We start from the raw sequence: 20,943 nt of genomic DNA, 5'->3' as shown, positions 1-20,943 counted from the left end.
AGCTGATTAATTAAATGACAAAATGGCAGAAAACGGGGCTTTCCAGATGGAACCGTTTAAAAAAAATAGTAGGACCTGAACAAAGAGCTCAGAGAGGATTCAATTTCTCTGTCATCCTAGAGCAAGTGAAGGGAGCACACTCACCAATTTTATGGGGGAAGCAGACCCTGTCAATTTTATGAGCATTCAAATATGTACAGTGTTCCACAAAAAATAACTGCTACTTGAGAGAACACATTATGCCTGTGCCCCACATCTTCCTATTGTGAAACAGAGATCTATTCAGCTGAAGACACAAATGCACCAGCAAAGAGAGATGCTCCAAAGTAAAACATGGAAGAAGGAAAAAGTGTCGAAAGTTGGTGACAACAGAATTTTCATGGAAAATGACTTGTACACCAGGCAAAGACAAAAATTCATCCCAGCAATCACAAGATGTCACAAGGCTAGAAAGATATTTAAGTTGATACCATCTGGCAGTTTTCAGGGTGTTTTTCCTGATGTGTCGAACACACACATGGAAGCACAGCAAGCAGTGAAAAAATAAAAAAATAAGAAAGGGATCAAAAAGAACCTGCAAGTGAAGGGAACTCTGTTGCATCCTTCTACCAGTAAAGGCCAGGGAGGAACTATGCCAGTGAAATAATTCCTACAGTTTCAAAGAAAAATGTATGAAAAACAGAGATGACCCTAGTATTCACCAGAAAATAAAAAGAAACCGATGTAAAACAGACGCCAGCCATGACAAAGGGTGAATTTCAGGAGACGGATACAGATAAACTTAAAAAAAAAGAGAGAAAAACTACAAACTATGCATTATACAGTAAATTCTCAGTTAACCGGCACCCATGGAAATTGGTAGATGCCAGATAAGAAAAGTTGCTTTAGATTGACTATTAAAAACAGACCTAACAAATACTGTAATCTATGCTATACCATACCATAAACACTGTATCGATTTGATTTTAATATTGAAAAACAGTAATTAAAAGTCTGGCCGGAATAATAATATTGTAAACTTAGCGTGGCATGTGAAATGGTTTTCAGTAGCATGCTGAGGGGATTGGAATTGAATGAACTGATAGAAAGTGAATGCATGTATGAAGCAGAAGAGACTGTATGTGAGACATCTGAGATATGTAAGAAAGCTGAAGAGTGTGTGTGTGAAAATCGGAGAGACAGAGTGAGTGAGTGAATGCATGTATGAAAGCTGAAGAGAGAGAGAGAGAGAGAGAGAGAGAGAGAGAGAGAGAGAGAGAGAGAGAGAGAGAGAGAGAGAGAGAGAGTGTGTGTGTGTGTGTGTGTGTGTGTGTGTGTGTGTGTGTGTATGAGAGAGAGAGAGATCAAAGACAGAATGTGCAATCAGAAGCAGAGAGCATGGAGCGAGTATCGACATTTTAGCAATTTGACTTGTTTGGCTTGATTTGTTCTCAGGTTGGGGAGAGAGGGAATTTAACTGCATCGTCCCTTTTAAAACTCTAAAAACGTAATGTACATTTCTGTGGGGGAGAAACAAAGTGCAACACATGGAAAACGGAACTGTTCATACTGTACTGCATTTCTTCAATTTTTTTTCTGGTTGCTCGAGTTCCGGTTAACCGAGAGTTTACTGCATTAAGGTTATGTATTTGGACTGTTGAGGTAGGTGAAGCATTAGAAGTACTGCAAGGAGACAAAATGTATTATGTTAAACAAGTGACAGAACTGAAGTATCAATCTCGCTTTGTGTTTCAACTGTACACACAAGTACAAGAGACAGAAAACAAAACGTGACTGTAATTAGAGTGGTCTCCATTTATGAAAAGCTTTTCTGACCTAAACTGCACATTATCTTTGTGAAAATACAATGAAGATGACTATACCAAGTACTGTAACAGCCCTGCATCTGAAGGAAGGGGAGCTTGCTTTGAGTGTTTATGTGAACTAAGCAAAAGTTAAGGAAGAAGTTGTTCAATCAAGCCACGAGTTACATGGCATACAGGATACGATACAAAACTGCTGTGCAAAATTAGACAGTACACACTGTGCTTCTGTAGCCATTTGCTACTATGAACTAAATAGATGAAAAGAAAAAAAAATCAAAGTATTAGTAACAGTTAATATGCCTGTGTGTATGTATGCATATTGTTACACGCACAACACAGGTTACTGATTACTACATGAAAATTGAGCAGATATCTGCTTTGCAAAGCTAAATAGCTTAAAATAAGGTGCTGTGACAAATGGTAATTTTAGCAGACATCTATAAGTCTATCATTCTTTCCCCATCAGTAGCAGTTTCATCTCTGGAAAAGTAGATTTTGGGTGCAGGTTGAGCTCTGTAGAAAAATTGCAGCTCTGACAGGTAGCAATGGACTTGACAGACAAAACACAGTGACAGAAGGGACCAGATGAATTCAAGATAAGACAGACATCCATCAGAAATTAAGTAGACATTGCGTTCTCTCTCTCTCTCAACAGAACAAAAGTTCTAAAGGGTAATGACATGGAGCTTAATGAAAAGAGAAATCAAAATAAAAAAAGAATATATTTGTTTCTAACTGCAAACATTCCCCAGTGGCTGCAGTAGGAGAAAGCTTTGAATAAACGGTTAAAACATTAGTTTATTAGTTAAAGGCTGTTCAGGACTTTTAGAGCCAATTCAAAATAACATTTAAAGTTATGCAAGTGGTCTCCTAAGCTAAGAGACATAGCTTCAGAATTAGTATAAGCGAGTCATGTGCTGTAGCATGAACAACCACAGCTTTTTGGTAGGTAAAGCAGAAGGGCTGTATTGTCCTTTGCTTTTTAAAACTGTACATAGTTTTAGGTGAACTAGATGCATTAGAAAGAGAAGAGGGACACTGATATGAACTGCAATACTTGAAAAAGGGTAATGTGTTTTAAAAGTGATCAGAAGTTGTTCGTTATCGAGAAGTTGTACCTACCAATTGCAAGCGTGTTTATATGAACTGATAAGTGGAATATTATATGCCAAAAATGACACTCATTAGCAACAGCAACATTTACTTGCAAAATGGCCTTATTGGGAAATATAAAAAGATGATGGGCAATGGCCTACATTAAGCAGTGTAGGATGCAAGCAGGAAGCTGCATTTGAACAGGAATGATCATGTGAAAGTACAGTTTTGTACCTACCATAAATGTAGATGTTCGAGGATCCACATTGCTGCAGTCATAACCTGTGGGTAGTCTGCTGTCCTCGGTCAGCCCGAATACCAAAGTGTTTAGGCTGGCGTCGGTCATGGTCGCTCAGATCTGACGTCAGTACGCAGTGGTACTAAAGCGCATGACCGACGCCATATCCTCAGTCTTTCTTGCCCCAGATGTCAGAAGGCCTAAAAAGGAAAAGGCCATAGCCAAAAATAGAAAATACCCAACCACCAATATAGAAAAAATAATAATAATAATAATAATTACCCCAAAAGAAACACAGCAACCCCAAACTACAGAGGGGAAGGAGGGAGGGAAAATTGGACTGCAGCAATGTGGATCCTCGAACATCTACATTTATGGTAGGTACAAAACTGTACTATGTTCTTCGTCTCACATTGCTGCAGTCATAACCTGTGGGTAGAATCCCAAAGCAAAGGTAAAGGGAGGTTGGCAAAATTAAAAAGCATTAGGAGCTGCTAACATGCCCTGTAAAACTGCAGTGGCAAACCCAGCCCTAGATTTGGAATAAAGAGGGAGATGGTAATGTTTAGTAAAAGTGTGCACTGAACTCCAAGTAGCTGCCTCCAAAATATCCTTAGTAGCTACCCCCCTCAAAAAGGCAGTACATGTGGCAGTAGCCCTAGTGGAATGAGGTCTGATCCCGGCCGGAACATCCTTTCCATGATGAGAATAACAAAAAGCAATACAATGGCCAATCCACTTAGAAATAGTTTGCTTTGAAACAGCTTTCCCTTGTGAACCCAAAGCAAAAGAAATGAATAACTGTTGAGTCTGCCTGAACCCTTTAGTTCTGCTCAAATAATAGCGTAACTGCCTATGAATATCCAAAGAATGCAAAATTTTTTCCCCTTTATTTTGGGGATCAGCATAAAAAGTAGGCAAATGAATAGACTGGTTTAAGGCCACATTAGAAACAACTTTAGGCATAAAAGTAGGGTTAGTACGCAGGGACACCCTATCCTTATGGAATATCAGGAAGGGTTCAACTGCCATGAGAGCCTGTAATTCAGATACCCTCCTAGCAGAAGTAATGGCCAACAAAAAAGCAGTCTTCCAAGACAAAAACTTCAACTCAGATGTAGCTGCAGGTTCAAAAGGAGGTAAAGTAAGTTTCTCCAACACAAAATTGAGATCCCAGGAAGGAGTAGGAGCTCTACGTGGGGGTCTTATGTTCTTTGCCCCTCTAAGAAATTGCTTAAACAAAGGGTGAGAAAATAATGGAGGGTCACAATCATAGTGAGCAGAAATGGCTGCAGCATGAACTTTCACGGAGGAGAAAGACAAACCCTTGTGTAATAATTCAGTAAGGTACTGTAGTGTAAAACTCAAATTAGGCACTGAAACATCAAAGCTCTTTGCTGTGCTCCAAAGAAAAAATCTCCTCCATTTATCAGCATAAACTTTTCTAGTACTAGGTCGTCTGGCTTCCAATATGACATTCAAAACTTGTTGAGGAAGCGACCCCCCCCCCCCAGGGTCTAAAACAGAATATGCCAGGCTGTCAGATGCAGGGACTGTACCCTGACATTGAGGAAATGATTGCTTGCCTGGGACAAAAGGTGTGGAATTGGTGGCAAAGGCCAAGGAGGCTCCTGTACTAAATTCCTCAGCAGAGGATACCAGTGCTGACGTGGCCAATCTGGTGCTATTAGAATCATGCAAGGCTTGCCCTGTCTGACCTTCAAGAGCACCTTGGGAAGGAGAGGCAGAGGAGGGAAAGCATAGACATGAAGGTTGTTCCAACTGAAAGATAGAGCATCCACTTTCCAAGCTTTTGGGTGAAACATCTTTGTGCAAAATTTTGGCAGTTGGAAATTTAGTGGAGAAGCGAACAGATCTATGTCTGGAGTTCCCCAAGCCACTGTTAACTGTTGGAATACATGAGGATCCAATTTCCACTCGTGGGGATCCACCATTTGTCTGCTCAAAACATCTGCTAAGGAGTTCTGTGCTCCTGGCAGAAACCGTGCTTGAAGAGTGATGTGCAAACTCAGAGCAGTCTCCCACAAAATCATAGCTTGTCTGCAAAGAGGGTACGAATGGGTTCCCCCCTGCTTGTTGATGTACCACATGACTGTTGTGTTGTCTGTTTGAATCAACACCTGTCCCGGTTGAAGTAGATCCTTGAAAGCCATCAGGGCAAATTGGACTGCTAACATCTCCTTCATGTTGATATGCAAATGCTGTAGTCTGGGAGGCCACGTGTCTTGAATCCATTTCCCATTGAAGTGTGCTCCCCAAGCCAAGTCTGAGGCATCCGTCGTTAAGATCTGACTCGCCTCTGGTCGGGTCACAGAGAGTCCCTTGTTTAGGTGACATTCCTGAGCCCACCACAAGAATTCCTTCTGGATGCAAGGTATTATCTGAATGACAGTGTCCAAATCGTGGCAGTGTTGAGTCCATACACTTTTGAGATACCATTGTAGCTTCCTCATATGCAGTTTGGCATTGGGAAGTACCAGAATACAAGATGCCATGAACCCCAAGGCTTGAAGGACTGTCCTTGCAGTCAGCCTGGACAGTAGGGATAATTGCTGGAAGTATAGGTGAAGATTTCTTTGTTTGTCCGGGGTCAAAAAGGCCATCTGAGAGGCTGTATTCAGTCTCACACCCAGAAAGCACATGTCCTGAGAGAGTACTAGACTGGACTTTGTTTCGTTCACAGAATACCCTAGGCACCTTAAAACTGCCATTACATACTGTAGATGCTGAAGTAACTTGACTTTGTCTTGAGCAAGAATCAGGCAATCGTCCAGATAAGGATAAATTTGTATTCCTCTTAGTCTTAAGAAGGCTATCAAAGGAGCCAGGACCTTTGTGAACACCCTGTGCGCAGTAGGCAAGCCAAAGGGCAATGCAGAGAACTGATAATGAAAAGTACCAGCCAGCAGGAACCTCCTGCAGCTGGGCCTGATAGGAATGTGAAGATAAGCCTCTTTGAGATCCAGAGTTACCATCCAGTGATCTTTGCCTAGCAGAGGCAGAAGTTGCTGCAAAGTTAACATCTTGAACTTTGGAATGTCTAGGTATGTATTGAGAATGGACAAATCCAGAATTGGCCTCCAAGTGTTTCCTTTCTTTGGCACAAGGAATAGGCGAGAATAAAATCCTAGGCCTACTTCTGACGCAGGTACCACCTGGATAGCCCCCATTTGTAAAAGTAAAGAAATCTGTTTGTGAGCCTCCAGCCTTTGCTGAGGAGGTACATCCGGCATGCCTTTGAAAGGAGGCAAGGTGTGAAAATAAAACTTGTAGCCTTGATTTATAATGTCCAACACCCATTTGTCCTGGGTGACCAAAAGCCAATTTTGTTTGAAAAGTGCCAACTTTCCTCCTAGAGGAGCTGCCAGACAGGAGGAATCTGGCAGCTGGAGATACAGGTCATTGGGTCTGTTTACGAAAAGGCTGACCCCTGCCCTCACCAGAAGATTGTGCAGGAGAACTCCACGTCCTAGGTCTGAAAGAACCCTGAGCATGAGCTCTGCCCCTACCACGTCTAGACCTGCCCTTAGACTGAAAATCGGAAGAAGGGTAAGCCCATCCTTTTGCAGGCCAATTTCTGCTAAACTTAGGGGGCTGCACTTGTAAAAATTCCTTAACCGTCTGCATGGACTTAGCTTTGTCTTCCATTTTTTCAAAACTGACTCCACAGGAGAACCAAAAAGAACTTCAGATTGAAGAGGAGCATCCAAAATTCGAGCTTTAACATGCTCTGACAAATTCTGATCCTTAAGCCAGGCGTGCCTAGGAATAACTGAACCAGTGGCAGCCACCCTGGAAGAAGCCTGAAGAGCATCAAAGCCACACTGCAAGGAATGCTTACCAACCTGATCAGAGGCATGAACTAAGTCCTGCAATTCCTTACACTCTATACCCTCAGCTAAAGCATCTACCTTAGATTTCAACTGACCTAACAGAAAGTTCTGATACTTCAGCATATGAAACTGGCAATTTAAAGCCCTCATAGCTAGCGTGGAGGAGGTATACACTTTTTTACCCCACCTATCCAAAGCCCTAGAATCTTTATCCAGAGGTACTGGATTCTTAACTACAGAAGCCCTGACACCCTTAGGTCCTTGACCAATAGTTTCCGGGTCAGCTCTAGGACTCTTATACAAACATTTATGAGCCTCTGGAACTCTGTAATACCTGTCTGGTTTGACAGGGGCAGGGGGTAAAGAATCAGGATTAAGGGAAGCTTCAGAAAAAACATCCTGAACAACATCCAAAACAGGGGGAATAGCCAAGGGTCTATGTTGTGGCAAAAACAAAAATTCCCTAAGCCTCTTACGAGAATCTGAAAAATCCTGACCTTCCCACTTAAAATGCTCCCTCATTGAGTGCAGGGTTTCAGAAAAGGAAAAATCCTCTGGAGGAGAAGCAGAAGGACAGGAATCCTCTGCATCCGAATCAGAATAGGGAGGAAAATCCTGAATGTCCTCAGCTGAAGACTCAAGAGTAATCTGAGGAATGCTCCAATCCCTCCACCTCTGTCTCCACCCTAGGCCTCTTATCTGGAGGGGGCATAGAACCTCTGATTAAAGTAATAAAATCCTCTGCCATTTTCAGCATGTTTTTTAGGAACAGAGCCCGAAGAACTAGGGCTGATGCCTGTGCCAGAAAGACCAGGTCTAGCTTTATAAGGGGCTTTAGTGACATAAGTAGAAGGCCTAACAACCTTTTGTAAAGATGGAACTACAGAAACTTGAGAAGCCCCCTCGGCCTGACCTAACTCCCGAGAGGCCAATTCCTGTAAGATTAAAGGTTCCCCCTGTGATTCAGCTGAAACCTCGGCTGGATCCACAGATTCAACCGTAGTTTCCATAGAACCGGCATCCGCAACGGACGACTCATCCTGCTTAGACTTTAATGATTTATCTTTTCGCTTCTTAGCGGTAGCGGGCGTCGGAGGATCCGACGGCATGTTGTAGTTACACCGCTTACCGAAAACAAGCCTAGCACAATCTAATCTGCGTTTAATGGTGCGCTTATTAAATCTAGCGCAAAAGCGACACCCGACTACGTCATGCTCAGGCCCCAAGCAAGGAATACAGAGAGTGGTAGTCCCTATGAGGTATCTGTTTCCCACAAGAAATACAATTATTAACTTTTTCTGACATCCGGATTAACTGAGGCAAGAAAAGACAAAAATATTCCCCAACGGGGTACTTAGCCCAACTTGGTCTTCGGTCTGAAACTCGAAATACGAAAATTTCAGGACGCCGAACGGCACTTGCAAACGCTGCTTCTGCTTCGGACCATGCGGCAAGAAAGACTGAGGATATGGCGTCGGTCATGCGCTTTAGTACCACTGCGTACTGACGTCAGATCTGAGCGACCATGAACGACGCCAGCCTAACACTTTGGTATTCGGGCCGACCGAGGACAGCGGACTACCCACAGGTTATGACTGCAGCAATGTGAGACGAAGAACATCTGCATTTGAACAGGAATGATCATGTTAACTGCATTTGAACAGGAATGATCATGTGAACTGCATTTGAACAGGAATGATCATGTGAACTTGATGAGACAATGGTTTCAGGGTGGCTACAGAGAAGAATATCAGGGAGAAAAGACAGAGGGGAGTAATTATCACAGTAGAGAAGAGGGGATCTAATGATGACAGAACAAAAAAGATAACTATGGCAGATTTGTGGTAGTGAGGGGTTAAAAGCAAGGAAGGTGGTTTACTTTGGCACATGTTTAAAGTCCTCCTAAGATAATGATGTTGGAGGCTGAGAAGAATTTGGGAGGAAACATATTTTCAACAAGGTATTTTAATTGCTGGTGATGTCTGAAATTTGATATGTAATAGTGAGTATGCATCAGGTAGCCTAGAAGGGAGAATAAAACTAGAAAGAGTACATTTTTAAAGAAAATGTATAAAATTATTTGGCAAGAAAGGAAATTGCTCACAACAGCAGGAAGTGCAGACAGCAAGGAAAAGTAAACAAACATTCGGATAATAAAAAGTTTAAAAAAAATTATGTTTGTATTTAGATATATATTATCTATATAGGCACACACGCACCTACATATAACACAAACTAAAAGCCACAGAGTGAAGTAGAAAAGGATGGAGGTACAAAGGGATAGTATGTGGGATAAAAAGAGATTAGCGTTTTGGATGAAAGTCAGTAATAACCATAGACAATAGTACACCTATAAAATGGCAAAAAAAAAAAAAAGTAGATAAGTATGGGGACGGAGCAAGGAACTTCTTCCAACAGGGATATACACAAATTATGCAGGTGGTGGCTGGAAATAACTAGAGGAAATTAGATAAGGTACAAAAGTACTGGGAACAGAGTGGGAAGAAGCTAAGCAAGTATTCCATTTGCAGGCTAGGAACTGTACTCCTTATCAGGGATTGACAGCAGACTACAGACAAACAGAAGGTGCGAGACAAACAGAGTTAAAGAAAGGAATAATAAGTGAAATATCAGCCCTGGTGGGGTTTGGGGTTTCTACTGGAGCTATGACCAGATGCTGCCATTAAAAAAGAAATAACAAGCAGGGGAAATAAGATTATGCAGGACAACTACAACAGCCACTCAGAAGATATGAAATGATTAGGAAAGAGAAAAATTATGAAGGAATAGCAGGAAAGAGATTTATGGGAAACTCTATCCTGAACCACGTGGACTTTGTTACATACTAGCAACAAAGTCAATGTGGTTCAGGAAAATTGCATGAAAATGCCACCACAACTATTAAAAAAAAAAAAATTAACACCAAGTACACTTTGAAGACCCCCGCCCCAAGTGGGGAACAGGTGCTAGAAACCTGAAGGAGAAGAAAGTGAAAACTGGAAGCATCTCACCAGGGAAAACCTCACAGTAGGGGTGCTACAGCAGTCCCCCATATTATTAAGCATCAGATTCAGAATGCTGGTGCCCCTTGTGGGGGTGTCAACCAGCTGGTCCAGGGCATTGGAGTTAACAAATTTGAGGAACCTTTGGGCAAGTGAGTTTTAGCACGAGTAATTTGCCCAGTCAATGAATGGGTAGTTGAAGTCACCCAAAACCATGGTGTTCAGATGTATCCTGATAGACAGATTGGGGGGGGGGGGTCCTGTAGCTGGCAATGACTTGAATAAGTGTTCTACCGACAGTTTAGTGCAACTAAAGTATCTCCAGGGAATCATGCTGTTTGACCAATCTGGAGATGTATTTATCGTTAATGAATATTGATGCACTGCCTCCTTTAGTTTTCATACCTACAGTCTGTGATTTAAACATGTGGAAGGAGGTGTAACCCGGTACGGCTGGGGTGCTCTGCACAGCCTTGAACAAGGTCTCCATAACTACACAAATGTCTAGATCTACAAGGTTCTTAATTAAGTCTCAACTCTTATCAGTGAGACTTAAGCTGCCTCTCCACTGGCAGCTAGTACAGAAATGAAATTAAAGCTTATTTACAGTTTTAAAACTATAACACTTCATGATACCACACAAGTTGGAAAAGTGTAGTTGAGCCAGGTGCCCAACACCTTTTAAAGCCGTTTGTTGATTATAGGTTCACTTCATTACTGGCCACCGTATGTGTGCTAGAGCCAGTAGTGTTACAAATTTTAAAGGTGATGTACTATTTGTGCTCATACATTTTTTAAACTAGTAATACATTACAGCAGCTAAAAATGCTGTATTACAACTAACATTTTCCAAATATTACAATCTGAGACTGTCATAATTCTTTGTAACTCAGATTTGTTATACGTTTTCAAAACGGATTCCAAGAAATTCATCTCTGAGTTTCACTCCTGATGTGAACTTCTTGGAGACCATTTTCAGAATGCTTAAACTGGATAAAAACCAGGGGCCTAATCACAGTCCTCTATATTTTAGCCACTGATTAATGGTTCCGTAGCTGTGAAAATGCACAACCCACCCATGACCTCTCCCCACTGGGTTGCAGTATACTTAATAACCACATTATGTATTAAGTGGGTAACATTTAATAACCAACAGTAAAACTGGGCATACTATATGTATACAGTGCAGTAAAATTTTAAAAAAGTGGGCAATGCATGCAAGTCAATAAATTAAGCATTAACATTACTGTAACTTCTATTTCTTCAAAAGTAAAAATATATACATAACTTTTCATAAACAACCTTAAACAGACCATAAGAAATGCCAACAAAGGACAGAAACATGCAAGATATCACCCTGACATACACCCTTGCCAGCTGTGATAACACTAACTTCTCCCCATCCACTTTTCTCTCTGACAACAATACTGTAATGTTCCTTACATGCAACAAACCAAACCTATTAATGACACTGCTGTCATTAAGGATTTATCAAACAGCAGCTATGATGACTTGAACCTAGTGGAAAAATGTTTCATATTCCTCTACAACAATTAAACAACTGCAATGAAAAATTCACCCCTGACCTCATGAGGCAAAAATACACTGGAAATTTCTACAAAACAAATGGTGGAATGACAAAATCAACAGTTAAACACGAAGAAAAGAGCATACAGACCTTTCAAACATTACCCAATCTAATGCAACAATGCAATGACCAACTCCATACAAAAAGTATTTACTAAAACAACTAAGAAAATTTCCATTAATATATCACTTACTACAGTAATTAACTAAAACATGACTTTCAAACAATCACATCTAATACAGCCAAATATGGAGAAAATTTAAGGTCACAAAGTGCATCTCATTCAGTCTTACACCATGCAATATACCGTCACCTAAAATTGCATTCAAAATGGCTGCCTCTGTGCTCAATAAGGTCAGAAATACCAATTCCATGCAACCAGACAAGATAGAAGGAAGCTCTATTTGTGTGATCAATACTAATCCAGTATACTACTATATACACATTTACAAAACAGTAACAAAAAACTGGCTACATCCTTGATGTCTGGAAGCAGACTACCGTGATCCTCCCAATCCAGAAGGGAGATCCTTCTGCAAGACTCCCCAAAAGACCAAAGACCCCCCCCCCCAATAATTAAAGACCAATCAGCCACACAAGCATAGTGTGGATTGTAATAAGCAGTCACCATAAAATTCCTCAGGCGGAAACAGGACAACTTTTCAGTAACATAAACCACTGCAGTGCTAACACAGGAAGATTGTAGGCTTAAACTCACAAATTTCTTTGAGACTGTGAATGTCACCTTGAGGAAAGCTTACCTGATCATACAGTTTACCCTGAGGTGGGTAAAACGTTCAACACTACACTTAGTGATGGAACTGTACATAAACTCAAAAATCTAATCTAAATGTAAATGAAAGCAAAATAACTTGGGTCAACAACTCGTTACATGGGCATACAAAATAGACAGACACCTACCCTCAGGTTCCCACTATCAGTGGAGTCTCGCAAGGCTCTGTCCTGGGAACACTCAGGTGGCTGGCTAACCAAACTGGAGCATTATTCTTAACCACTCTGACATTACTTTTCCAACAAATGGCATTAAACACTACACACAAGTCATGCAACAGAAATGAATGAATGGATAAATAAATAAATAAATAAATAAAAAATTCCTTACAGACTCTGCCAAGCTAACTCCAGCTACCACTTGCCTCTTAATCTCTCTCCCACAAGCAGCTCCTATCATGACCACCCGACAATCCTCACTCACTTCTAAACTTGAGTAGTACTATAATAAAGTTGCCTGATTTGCTTGCAACAAGCCTCACCAGAACCACCCATTCAGCATTAAAAACACTAAAATGGCTCAAGCGTCCTCACCACCTCCTTTTACTCATTTCACCTTAACCAAAAAAGCATCCATACCTGATCCGCCTGCCTAGCAATTAGACCTCTATTTCAACACCAATCTTCCAAATCATCCCCTTTGGTCAAATAACAGCTTACCATCTACAAACCACAAAGGGCTGCTGGGGTCAGTCTATATATTTCAACAGTGTAGCTAGAACTTGGAATAAAATTCCTACATCAATCAGGTCTATCACACACCTTCATATTTTCAAACCATTCCTAAAAGACTTCTCTCTTTCTTCTGGCTTTGTCCCTGCTCCTCACCGGAGTCATAATTCTCCTATACCCTCAATCACCTTTATACCTCCCTTTAGAGCACTAAATCACAACCTGCTTATCCCCTTCCAATGCTTCACTTTATTTTACTTCTTAAACTAAACTACTTACACCTACTTGTAATTAACATAACCAAACTACTATTCCATCACTACTTCTATGTTAACACTGAAAGTTGCTCATCCCCTCTAATACCTCATTCTGATGTATTTCTTAAATTACTCCAACCTACATTAAACACCTCTATCTGTAAAAGTCTCAGCACAAGGCTTGTAAATTTAATGTTTGTGAATATTAATAAAATATTATACTGACTATTATATGCAGTAAATGCAGAGTTGTCCATCTGATCCTCTGTACAACTGACAGCCATGCCAAGGAGGAATATGTTCACTGTATACTATACAGCATGTATTAGGCTAATTACAGAATGTTGTATTCTGTTCTGTATTTACTCACAAGCCATCGAGTACAGCAGGAGAAGATGTAAAGATTACTCACAAAAAGACTTTAGGCTTTGCTTACAGACATGGGCTAAAGCACTTCTTTCACTTCTCTGTTATCACCTTATTAAAGGAAGTCTATACTTGACATACAGGGCATTAAAGGACCCCTTACTATTTGAATCCTTTGCTTAGAATGTAGTCCTGACATTCACTCACTCAGGGAGTAGAAATTAATTAATATCAACTACAACTTGAAACATGGAAACTTCATATCTTAAAAACTCCCACACACAGCAACTAAAATGCCCCTCTCTGTTAATCTCATCCCCATCAACCCACACCTTCAAGAAAAAACTGGATGAATACATGGAAACTAGTAAACTTCAGCATGGGATCCAGGGCATCATACTCCTCGATAGCCAATACCTCTTGCTCTTGTTCACCAAACATATGAGCCCATACCATAAAAGCAATGGCACTGCAAATCCCTTGCTATACATTATGTTTACAAGTTCATAGGTTTAGACTAAACTCACAGCTGAAAGGTCCTCAAAAAGCTTAGTCATATCACTCTTGCATGCATGAAAGTAGGCTAGGCACAACTAGACACAAGATTATTTACTTTAATGCCAAACATGAATTTGAGGTTACCCATCCAGTCATTTAGGCTGGTTTTCAAGACAGACAGCAAGGTAGTTGTCTGATGTCCAGGGACAACCACAGTCAGGTGTTTAAACAGGTACATTCCAAATAAGGTAATATATTAGATTCTGGGGCAGATAAATGAGTGGCATAGTGGTACAAATACGGAGTGATACAGTGGTACAAATACATGCTCTGCCCTTGATGACACACTGCAACAGACAAATTGTACTAAGGCTTATACCAAATATGTATCAAAAAGTCAAAAACAGCAATGAGAGGATAGAATTAACTGTTCAGAATGCACCCTTTAAAAAAGAAAAAAATCAGCTTACATTAGCAGCAATAAAACTGCCTCTCCAATTCCCTTACTATCCAGTTTATTTTCATAAAATAAGAAATCTAAAAAAGTTGAAGCACAGCTGATGGATCAAGGCTGGATACAGCCCCACATACGGTAATTTTACTTATTTAAATGATCATGATGAAAAGTAATGGCTCAAGAGTCGTTAAGCCTTCACTCCCCAAGAAAACTGCTGTGTTATACTACTTGTTTATTTCTTCACGATCATGTCTGGAGCTCCTTCCAGTCAATGACATGCTCAAACCAGCACAAACTTAGACAGAAATCAATACCGTATACAAGCATTCAGCATTTCTACCTTCCATGAATCATGCAAACATGTTTTTTTGCAGACAGACATGGACAAACATATGAGCAGAAGTCTATGCATGCTGGGCATTTCAGTTCTAAAATAACAAAAAAAAAAAAAAATCTAATAATACATTAAAATTCTATATAAACATGAAAGAATTCAGCTATTCTGTCCTGTAAAAAAAAAACATCTGCACTGCTCAGACACACAAGGCTAATAAACCAGTGTAACCTCACATCTGGATTGTATTTCCCAATTACTTATTTCCATCTCATTTGAAGGGTCCTCCCCCCCAATACTGTTTGGGGAGTTATATGCTACAAACCTCAGCAATACAGGCCTAAACTGACAAGACAACCTTTTTCTTAATAGGTTCATTGGTAGGTACTAGGTTATCTGCCCGAAGACATTTATAAGCCTAGCCGGAATGTGTTGGCTTTCGCCACCCCCTTAGATTAGTTCCCTGTGCCTCTGTCCAGCACAGCCATTGAAGTGATTCCTGGGGTAAACTTTCTGTTTTCCATCCACTTGTCAAGGTTTCTCTTGAAGAGGGTTAGCGAGGAGCTCTGCCTAATGTAGATTGGAATCTTGTTCCAGAGCAAGGGAAGTCTCTGGGACAGGAATCTTTCCCTCCAGCACATCCTATTTACTGTTGTGGTGAGGTTTAGATCCCTGGAGCGTGTGGCTCGAGGGGATATGGTTTTCTTCAGGTGGAGCATGTCCATCAATTCTGGGTTGGACATGGCCTTGTATGTCAGGCAGAGATCACCTCTGAGTAGGTGGTATGCAACCGAGTACAGCTGGAGTTTCTTCAGTCGAGCTGCATAGGGCATCTGCTTGAGGCCAGTGATCCTCTTGGTGAGGAACTTTTGTAGTCTTTCCAGTTGTTGCAAGTGTCTTGTAAGGTACATCCCAAATGGGGCACTGTACTCTATGATGGGTCTGATGAGTGATGCGTAGAGGGGCCCAATGACCTCTTTCAATCTGGATGCAAACCCTTTTGTGATTAGGTGGGCCACACAGAAGGATTCTCTAACCACTTTGACAATGTGATTATCAAAGGAGAGGTTACGATCTACTTGAGTCCCCAGATCCCTTATTACGTCTTCCGTATTTAGGGGGCTAGCACCTATGTGGTAGTTTGTGGGTACTTTGTTTTTTTCCAAAGGGGATGACTATGCACTTTTTGGCATTTAGCTTGAGGCCATGGTTTTGACACCAGGTATCTGTATCAGTGAGACCCTTTTGGAGGATGTCTGTGTCAGCTAGAGAGTCAATTATAGCCCCTAGTTTGCAGTCATCTGCGAACTTGTTCAGCCATAGTCCCCCTGTGCTTGCCTGTACCTCTGAGAAGTACGTGCCGAACAGGAGGGGTCCTAGGACTGAGCCCTGGGGAACGCCACTTGTAACTGGTTTAGAGTCAAACCTAGCTCCTGCAACTCTTACCATGTGGGTTCTATCCATGAGCCAGTTGGCAACCCATCTCGTGACGTAGGGGTTTATGTTCAGGCTGGTGAGCTTGTCTATAATACCTGAGTGGGGAATGGTGTCGAAGGCCTTTGAGAGGTCTAGGTAGGCTGTGTGGACCACCTTTCCCTCATCGATAGCCTTGGTAACTGTCTCAAAGAAGTCCACCAGGTTTAGGAGGCATGATCGGCCCTTAAAGCCGAACTGGGTAGGGTCCAGTGTTTGGAGGTTTCCAATGTGTCTGTTAATGAGATCCATGAAGATGCACTCCATAGCTTTGCAGACCAAGCTAGTCAGGCTTATAGGGCGAAAGTTCCCAGGGCCCGTTGTGGCTCCACCTTTGTGGAGCGGAATAGTCATTGCTGTGCGCCACTCTGTGGGCACGTAGCCTGTGGAGAGGCTGAGTTTAAACCGTGTGTTTAGGTGAGGGGTTAGTTCATCTTTGAGCTCGTGTAGAACACAGCCTGGGACACCGTCCGGTCCCATTGATGCTGTGTTTTTGGCTTTGGAGAGGGCTGTTTTAACCTGAGTGTCTGATTTCAGAGGCACTACATTCTTCTGGTACAGTTATGGGCCCTTTTGGGGGTGAAGTTTGCACTGAACCTGTCTGCCAGGATGTTGGCTGTATTGGTCGGTTCAGTGTATTTCGTGCCATTCTGCACAAACTCCGAGCAGATCTGAGAATTGCCACTTAGATTCTTGACATAGCTAAAGAATGCCTTGTGGTTATCTTTGGAGTCCATGGCAAATTTTCTTTCGAAGCTAGCCTTGGATGATTTTATGAGGGAACATAGTTTCTTGCTGATACTGATAAGGGATGTCTTCCCTTCTTGGGATTTTACTCTTTTCTGTACTAGTTTCCTCCTTTTGTTGTATAGCTTGTTTACAGCAGCGGCCCACCAGACTGGTTTCCTTTTCTTGGAGGAGTGAGTCTTGGTTTTGTTTGAGATAGCACGATCCATACATTCTTGTAGGTGCCCGTAGAGTGCATTAGTAAAGGATTTTGCAGCTTGGACAGCGTTATCCTTTAGCATGGGGGCTTTGAAACTTCCCACCTCGATCTTAAGTAACGTGAAGTTTGCTTTTGAAACATTTTTCATGGTGGTTTCTTTGACCGGGGGTGGTGGCGGAATGTGGATATCCATCATGATTAGTTTATGGTCAGATCTAACCAGCGAGGGGTTGACCTCCGGTGTGGAACACCGGTCACCCATGTTGGTGATGACCAGGTCCAATATGTTGTCACCTGTAGTGGGGGTGCTGACCAGTTGATCCAGGGCATTTGAGTTTATAAATTCTAGGAAATGTTGGGCAAGGGAGTTTGTACTTGAGTTGTTCTCCCAGTTAATGTTTGGGTAATTGAAATCACCCAATATCAGGGTGTTTGGTAGAACCTTTATGTTTCCCAGTGTTTCCAGGAATGCGGAGTGGGGGTCCTGGGACATGGTGGGTGATCTGTAGCAAGCTATAATTTGAATAGCAGTTTTGCCAGTTGTTAGTTGCACGTGGATGATCTCTGAAGCATCATGCTGTGCCACTAAACTGGAGGTGTGGGTATCCTTGACTAATATGGATACTCCCCCACCTTTTGTATTTCGGTCCGGGTTTTGTGGCCGAAATGTATGGTATGAGTTGTAGGCTGGTAGTGCTGGGGTGCTCTCTGGAGCCTTAAACCAGGTTTCTGTTACTGAACATATATCAATTTTCTCCATACTGAGGAGTGCCTCAAGTGCATGCATTTTGAGGTTTAGACTTCTGGCATTGAGCAGCATTACACTCAGTTTTTTGTTACTTGTGCTATTTACAGCAGTGGGTTTGTCTTTTGAGCCTTGCCTAAAAAAGGCACTATGAGGGTGACAAGAGCCTTGGCCAGTATTTGAAAGCCTAAGGGTGACAGGTGCAAGCCATCTCTAGCGAAGCAAGGTGGCTTGTCGAGCATGTCATCCCAAGCTGACAGACACTGGATCCCCTTTGAATGAATAAGGAAATTTGGCCAGGGCATTGGAAAACATATTCCCTACTGTCTTCGATAGGTGTTGTGGGATCTTTACATCCACCTGAGCTACCACCAACTCATGTAGAAGGGGTCTTTGTTTAACATCTCATCCCAAGGAGGCCATACCCAGTAATGTAGCACCCCCGATGCTGCACTGCTATGTCAGCAACCAATCTACCTGGTGTGGGAAAAGAACCCAAAGCCTTCTGCACCAAAGGTGAGTGTGCTACCTACAGCATGAATTACACCACTTAATACAGCAGTCAAGACCTCAAAGCTGACCCCAGCTGACTGTAACTACATACAAAAGATCCCACTGATCTCCGGACACAGGAGGTTATACGTTCACCTTTCCAAGCACCATTAAAAATTGTTTTTATGTTTTTTTGATAACCAAATCCAGGTGAGCAAGGCCCATTCTCAATGGAGGCCTTGGGAGGAAAAAAAAAGGTCCATCACATATTTAAACTACACAAGGTAACTATCACAAACGGTCTGCAAATAAAATATAAACACATAATATAACAACTAACAGAATAGTGCATATTATTTCAAAAGGGCTAAAGAAAGAGGTCTATTCGTACAGAGGAAAGGTGTGTACGTGTAATGACAGGAAAGCAAGGGTCAGCCAGGCAAAAGACATGAAATAGCCAACTCACATTTGCTTGATTTGTGGGAGTGGCTCTGCACCAATGCAGTCCCCACCCCCACCTGATGGCTGCAAGACTACAAGTACCAGGGAGAATGTGCATCTAAGGTGGACAAAGGATAAGCCACGAATTCATACCAAATTGTAGTAATATGCAGGGTACCATTTCGTCCCCAGCATAAGACAAGATGAAAATGTCATGACTTCAGAAGCAATAACGTGGCCAGTTCAGAGTGGACGACACTATCTGGGCTGTAAATAAAACATGTCCTCTCTTATAACACACAAAAATATATTGAAGGGAAAAAAAATCTGGCAAGTTGACAACAGCGTTATGCTTTCACTATTATCTTCCAACCTAGCAAAACAGGAAACAATCACGCAGAAATGACCGAACATTGAACACACTTTCAAATCAACCAGCGATGATACTCACTTCTAACAGTAACAGAATACGACAACTGTACTATAAGTCAGCATTTACAGCATTGTCGCATATTGTCACAGTAGCTACCATGCACCTAAGCTGTTCTGAGAGTAAATCGCACATGTAGTAAGACTTTTTAAGTGCTTGATTGTTCGTACATTGGGATATATCTTCCAAAGACTGCAAACTGTATTTTATGTTAATTCTGTCTACACGAGGGAAGAAACTGCTACCCCAACGCTCTCCTCATTAATATTAGATAAGTGTGTGAGGGAGGCTATGAAACAGCCTTCCTTACAAAAAAAGAACACAATTTACCAATGTAAATATACTTCTCAATCTCTAAGTAATAGCAATCACAACAAGGGGTCCAAAAAGGAGCGCCGTCTTACTTTTCATTAAAAATAAAAACACAGTGTGGACGCGCGGTAGGGAAATTTTAGCGATCGACTAAAGTGAAAGCTAAGTATTGAGCTGTAGACCTATTCAGATCTAAGCCAGTAACAGAACTGCAGTTTCTTAACAGGGATGGTCTTCACATACAAGATCCCACATAGTAAGGGATGGCGAGTGAGTCCCTCTGCGGGGTTAGTTCTCTTACTCTTCATCCTATATATCATTAAAGAAGTTGGACTGTCGGACATTATGAAGAAAAAATCAATAAATCTAAGAGAAGCACAGCTAAATCTGAGGGCCAAAAATAACTGGACTGTTCCTAGCATTTTAGAGGTGTGGATTTAGGTGCTGTATCGTGTATCACAAACGTCATGTATTTAGCTGTCATAAATACGAATTAGCTGCAGTAAACTAATGCACCATTATTCAATAAAGATAATCACAGCTTTTTAAGTGCCGGACTTGTAAGGTCCATGCAGAAACATACGGAAAGTGCAATCATACTGACTCCGCACAAACTGCGCTGCCAATACAGTCCTTTTTTAGAGCCCAGTTAAGAGTAAAATAAAACCAATAATGCTTGACCATCAGGACCAATCGAGATTACATGATGACATTGGGTTTGACTAAATTCTCGAATATATATTTCCGTACTCACGCAATACAAACTGAATCCAACTTTTACAGCCCCGAAACACGGTAAAACAACCAGCAGACTGCAAGCACCACGCGAGCCAGAAAAGGAGGATGGCTACTTGCTACTGTGGGAAGTCAGCACGGCGAGATGACATAAGGAAATGTACCAGGTGACATGCAGCAATAACAAAATAAATCTTTGTAAAAATAAATGATTAAGCAAATTATTTTGCAGAATTATTGAGGAAGCACCAACGTATCTGTGCCAAGTTGGGAAATGTTGACAGTTAAATGAATGAATAGGCGTGAAACATAACCGAATAATTGCAGTCTCCCCACCAGAAGTGGATATGGTACTGTCCACGTCTTCCAATGAAGACCCAGAAGCGACGTAGTCGCAGTACAGTACCGCTG

The 20,943-nt window shown here is 41.6% G+C and overlaps 1 protein-coding gene across 3 annotated transcripts in view; it reads right to left on the bottom strand.

The window, feature by feature from the left end:
- The window catches only part of EEF1D (eukaryotic translation elongation factor 1 delta), a 639,646-nt gene extending 618,993 nt beyond the window's left edge, over nucleotides 1-20,653 (bottom strand). Inside the window, exon 1 of one of the 3 annotated variants that reach the window (XM_044067328.1) lies at nucleotides 20,552-20,653. The gene's annotated coding sequence lies outside the window, so the exon portion shown is untranslated. The remainder of the gene's footprint in view (nucleotides 1-20,551) is intronic. The other 2 variants (XM_044067326.1, XM_044067327.1) reach the window with 2 other exon arrangements.
- Nucleotides 20,654-20,943: the final 290 nt, after the last annotated feature.

Source organism: Protopterus annectens, chromosome 3.part1 (assembly GCF_019279795.1).
Source record: "Protopterus annectens isolate FY-2018-M chromosome 3.part1, PAN1.0, whole genome shotgun sequence".
Classification (NCBI taxonomy): domain Eukaryota; kingdom Metazoa; phylum Chordata; order Ceratodontiformes; family Protopteridae; genus Protopterus; species Protopterus annectens.
The sequence above is the reverse complement of the archived record's forward strand: the minus strand, read 5'-3'. Positions and strand labels throughout refer to the sequence as shown.